General features: G+C 38.8%; 1 protein-coding gene across 1 annotated transcript in view; it reads right to left on the reverse strand.

The window, feature by feature from the left end:
• Positions 1-6,000, reverse strand: part of Efhc2 (EF-hand domain containing 2) — a 175,258-nt gene that overhangs the window by 114,103 nt on the left and 55,155 nt on the right. The gene's annotated exons all lie outside the window — the stretch shown is intronic.

The raw sequence follows: 6,000 nt of genomic DNA on the forward strand, positions 1-6,000 counted from the left end.
AATGTCTGTCATGATTATTATTCAAGGAAATATATAATCAAGGTATTAGAATCAATGAAATAAATAATAAATTTTATGTGACATATAGAAGATCGCTGTTATACATAATGATAAATTTATAGAAAAAAAATTTAAATGGCTGGGCACGGTGGTGCACACCTGTAATCCTAGCATTTGGGAGGCTGAGTCAGGAAGATCTCCATGAGTTTGAGGCCAGCCTGGGTTACATAGTGAGTTCGAGTCCAGCCTGAAATATGTAGAGAACCTGTCTCAAAAAACATCTTTTTAAATAAGAAAGCTTGAAAACAAATTATATGATATAGGCACTGGTCACAAATTAATACAATTGGAAATTAATAATGTAACCACAAGCAAAAATTATGACTAGAATTCACAATTGTGACTAGGAATAATTATTGTGCTGAGGATAAATTTTACAATACAAAAATAACTTAAAAATCTACTGAAATTGTAAATCTTAATTTTTTTCCCCCCAATGGTACCTAGGGCCACGCACATGCTAGGCAAGTACTTTCCTTCTGAGCTATACCCCCCGGCCTTTTTTATATTGAGTCAGGGTTTCACTATCTTGCCCAGGCTGGCTTCAAACTCCTGATCCTCCTGCTTCAGTCTCCCCAGTGGGTGGAAGTATTAGGTATGCACCTCATCTGACTTAAATAAGAATGTATGAGTATTTTTTTAAGCTATTGATGGGATTCTGGATGCACTATCACAAAATATGGTACTGTTAACATTTGACAAATCAGCAGGATCAGGAAGGTCTTCTCTCAGTTCTCCTTTGAAGCAGGCCATAAAATCTAGAAAGGTTACTACTCTCTTACCTTTCTTGACTTTCCCAGAAGACCCTCATGTGACAAGTGTCCTTCCTAACTCTGATGGAAGGACTGTCACACAGGAACATAGAAAAGATACTGTTCAAATAGGCCTTGCTAACTTCCCTCCAGTTTATTACCAGTAGATAATACCCTTTTGTCTTCCTCTCATCCATAAAAATACTTTCAGCCTATTTCTTTGGGCCTTCAACTTTGAAGGTTCCTGTGTCACATCAGAATTTTATTAAATAAACAGGTATGTTTTTCTCATTTCTCTTTTGCTATAGAGGTCTCACCTAGGAACACTGCAATGGGGGTGGAAAAGATTACTTTTTTTCTTTTTTTGCTCATACTCCTGAGGTAATTTTGAAATTCAGCCAGTTTAGAAATAGTAAGCAATCGTTAAAGGAAATTTTTTGAAAAAAAAAAAATGTCATGAAGAAACAAGTAGAAGCAAGACATAGTGACACAAGCCTGTCTGCAATCCTGGTACTCTGGGAGGCTGAGTTTAAAGGATTTCTGAGTTCAAGCCCAGCCTGGGCAACTTAGTTAGACTCTGTCTCACAAAAAAACTAACGGGCTAGGGAGGTAGCGTAAAGGCCCTGGGGTCAACAAAGACAGAAGACAGAAAGATAAAAAAAGAAAACAGGTAGAAAGCAAAAAAGGACACAAGCACAGACAGATGAATTTGAAAGGAAAAAAATTACTATAAATAAACCTAAGAACTCTTTAAATTAAAAAAGGTACGATTCTAGCAAAGCTAATACTAAAAAAAAATCAGAAATGAGATAGTTCATAACAGAAATGTAATAAATTATAGGGCAAATTATCTCATAATTAGACATGAAAATAAATTTTAAATTCACCAGTAAATGATTTTCTGTAGTAACTGTGACATCAAAAACACAACAGCCAGGGATTTAGCTTAGTGGTTCTGCTGCCTGCCTCGAAAGCATAAGGTCCTGAGTTCGATCTCCAGTATCAAAAAAAAAAAAAAAAAAAAAAAAAAACAAACAAACAAAAGAAACCCAAAAAACCCCACAATGAACGAGCTAAAACCAAATCAGATCTGAAATAAGATGAACAGAGAATTACCATAAACAAATGTTTCAACCAGTATGATTTACTAATAAGAGTTTTCAAATTTTCAAGAAAAATAAAATTACTACACTTGTAATTCCCTTTATGATACCAAAATAATATGGAAAGCTCTGCAGGTGAATGCCAAGCCAGATTGGCAACCCATTAAAACATGCAAACCCTGGATCAGTAGTTCTCACCCCTGCTACACAAGAGAATGGCCTGCAGAGCTTCAAAGAATCCGGGTTCTGGGCCACACCCATGTACATGCCCACCCCACACAATGAAAGCACAAACTCTCAGGATGAGCTCCAGCAATTTTCAATTTTCTTATGAAATGTTTTTGTTCATAAAATAAAAAAGGGGAAAGAAGGAACAATTACTACTACAGAATTATTTACTATGATTTATAGAAGAAATAGTCTAACTAAAATACAATAAAACAATAATCTGTGACAGTAGTAAGCTATACACAGACAAACACACATACACACACACACACACACACACACACACACACACACACAATCAGCATTTTCATCACAGATGCAAAGATGGCTCCAAATTAGGAAATAGGAGCAAATATGATCTCATACCACATCCTACCACATTCATTTTAAAATGCAAGGGTAATTCTTTAACATGATTACAGAAACACATCCTTTAAAAAACCAAGGCCTAGGGCCAGGGATTTGGCTCAGTGGTGCTGCTGCCTGCCTTGCAAGCTCAAGGTCCCCAGTTCGATCCCCCGTACCAAAGAAAAAACAAAACAAAATAGACTAAATAGCCAACATTATATTTAATTAAAATGCGTGTCTACCATAATCAAGACCAGAACAATAACGCCCACTGCCAGCAAATTGCTTCATATTGTTTCTAGTTCCAGACAATGGGAAAAGATATGACATAAAAATATTACCAAGAAAAACAAAAAATTATCATGGACAGAGAAAATTATGGTGTAGGCAAAAGCTAAAAAACTAAGAATGAATAAAATTCAGAATAACCACAAATGAATCAAAAATATCCTTATGCAATAGCAACAACCAGTTAAAAAATACCATGCAAAGCAAAGTATGTTTCAATGGATTAAAAAATTACAAAGCACTTAAAAGCACTTTTAATTAAAACTCTGTGGGGGCAGTGGATTTAGCTCAGTGGCACTGTGCCTGTCTTGCAAGCACAAGGTCCTATGTTCAGTCCCTACCATCTAAAAAGAAAAAACAAAACAGGGTCATGGATTTAGCTCAGTGGTTCTGGTGCCTGCCTTGCAAGCGCAAGGACCTGAGTTCAATCCCCGGTACCTTAAAAAAGAAAAAAAAAAAAACTCTGTGACCCAGATAAAGCTCAAAATATTTACTAAACAATACAGAAGAACTTGATTAAAAAGATAGAGGCAGTATTTTCTTAATAAGCAGAGAAAAATAACATTTCAAGTGGATTTTTTTCCCCCAGTACCAGGGATAGAACTCAGGACCTGAGCTAAATTCCCGGCCCCCAAGTGGATTTGATTTGATTTGATTTGATTTTGTTTTAGAGATACGATCTCTCTGTGGTTCAGGCTAGTCTTGAACTACGTATAGCCCAGGCTGGCCTCAAACGGGGGATCCTCCTGCCTCAGCTTCTGAACTACTTCGATTAAATGTGTATGCCACCACACCCAGCTCAAGCTTATATTTCTTTGGTTTTAGAGGGACTTAAAGTAAATTTCAAATGATCTGATAAAATGAACAATCAGTATGTGAGGCCTATCTGCTGCTGTTAACCCAAAGATCACCAGGGTTGATATGGCTGGTTTGGCTGGCCAGGCATCACAGGTGTCCCCTTGTTCCTTCACCTCACAATCCATGTACATCCCTCCGTCCACGTGCATCGCTCCGGAAGCTGAGAGCACTAAGCGCTATGTCCAAGAGGACAACCACCCCCATGGGGGAGGACCCTTTCCTTGATCAAAGGTATATGAGTAGCTGCTGCGCTTCCCTGCTAGAACCTCTGAACAAGCTCTCAAAATAAACAATCAGCATATAAAAGATAACTATAAAAACTGAGGCCGGGGATTTGGCTCAGTGGCACTGTGTGTGCCTCGTGAGCACAAGGTCATGAGTTCAATCCCTGGTACCAAAAAAAAAAAAAAACTTGACGCAATAAAAAGAGACTTAGCTCTCCTAGATTTTATACCTTAACACAATGCTTCAATTATTAAAATAACACAACACACCAGAGTAACAAGAGACATACTAATAGGTGAAAAGAACAGATGATCTGGAAAAAGATTATATTAAAGTATATGAATTTAACACATAAGAAAGTAGTAATCACCTATCAATAAGCAAAACAAGAAAAAAGAACTAACTTGGAAAAGCATGACTATGTATATCCCCACCTACAAACCAAAATAAATACCAGATAGATCGGAAGCTTTCATAAAACAAATTAACTTCATTAATGCCCCCCCAAGACATGTCATACCCTTGGGTAGGGATGGTGACATACAAGGGTTTAGAGAGAGAGAGAGAAACTTAAAGGTTTTGTTTTGTTTTTATGGTTTTTTGTTTTGTTTTGTTTTTTGGTAACAGGATCAAACTCGGGACCTTGCACTTGCGAAGGAGGGGCCAGCACCACTGAGCTACATACCCAGCCCTAAAGATTGAGTTTTAAAAAAGCTATAAATTCAATATATACTAAAATATAAACAAAAAGCAAACATACCAATGAAAAAAGAATTTTAGGAAATATGACAAAAATTTTTAAATTTACAAAACCTAAAAGCTGGGTATGGTGTCACTTAATCCCAATATTTTCTGAGCCTGATACAGGATCACAAATTCAAACTCAGCCTGGATATTTAACAAGACCCTGGTTCAAAATTTAACAATTAAAAAATTTTAAAAGGGCTCAGGGCGTGGTAGTTCCATGTGAAGCTCCTAGGATGGATTCATACGTAGTACCAAAGGGGGGAAAAAAACTCACAGAAAAGATATTGTGAAAGAGCATCAACAAAATTCGAACAAAATATTTACTCTAAGAAATTAGTGCAAACTAAAATTACAGTGTGATGAGGCCAGGGATGTAGCTCAGCGGTCCCACACCTGCCCGGGAAGTGCAAGGTCCTGAGTTTGATTCCTGGTACCAGAAAGAAAATTACAATGTGATATGAGGTTTGTTCATATTTCTCCTACTAAGTGGACCCTTCCTCGGAGATGGAGTTAAGGCTTTTTTTTTTCAGTTGCGGGGGGTAGGGTTAAGGTTACCTCAAACTCCTGGGCTCAGGTCATCCTCCTGCCTCAGCCTCACAAGCTGGCTTCCGGTGGAATTTAAATAACTGTAATACTTCTGGGGCAATGTGGTGCTAGGAGGAAGCACTTAAAAATTCTTACGCATCCTCTCAGGCACTCCATTTCTGGGCATGCAGCCCGAAGAAACAAAACAAAGTGGAAAAAAACTTAAATGCGTCAATATCATCATCACCATCATCATCATCACCATCATCATCACCATCATCATCATCATCATCATCATCATCATCATCATCATCATCATTATTAAAATTAGAATGCGGAAACCTAAAGAGTAACAAAACGAGGGTTTGCGGAATCAAGGCACCTCTATGTACTATTAAGATGCCGTTAGTGTGATGGTTGCGGGCAACATGGAATAGTAAGAAAAATACATACTTAGGATCACAGTAACGTCAAGTGTAAATAGCAAAGAACAAACAATAGTTACATATACCACAATTATGTTTTTCAACGTGCATATTTTAGCTTTAAAAACCATGACTATACTTTCTGAAAAGACTGGGCGTGAGGGAAGCCAACCGTACAACATGGCAGCAGCATGGCGGCAGCAATGGCAGCAGCGAGCGTGGGCGGAGACCTGAAGAGGCGCCAGGGACTCGGGAACCGCTGGGTGGCCTCTGCTGGGTGGTCGGCCTGGAGAGGTAGAGTGCCAACCCCGCCACCCCGCGGAGGGCTTCTGGTCTCAGCCGACCCCACATGGGGGGTTGGGAGGGGCTGTCGGAGTCAGCCCAGTCGTTTCTGCTCACCCTTGAGGATCGGGGGCCCTGGGCCAGAAGCCAGCGGGGGGG

The sequence above is a fragment of the Fukomys damarensis genome, unplaced genomic scaffold (genome assembly GCF_012274545.1).
Source record: "Fukomys damarensis isolate Sample0158 unplaced genomic scaffold, DMR_v1.0_HiC HiC_scaffold_39, whole genome shotgun sequence".
NCBI lineage: Eukaryota > Metazoa > Chordata > Mammalia > Rodentia > Bathyergidae > Fukomys > Fukomys damarensis.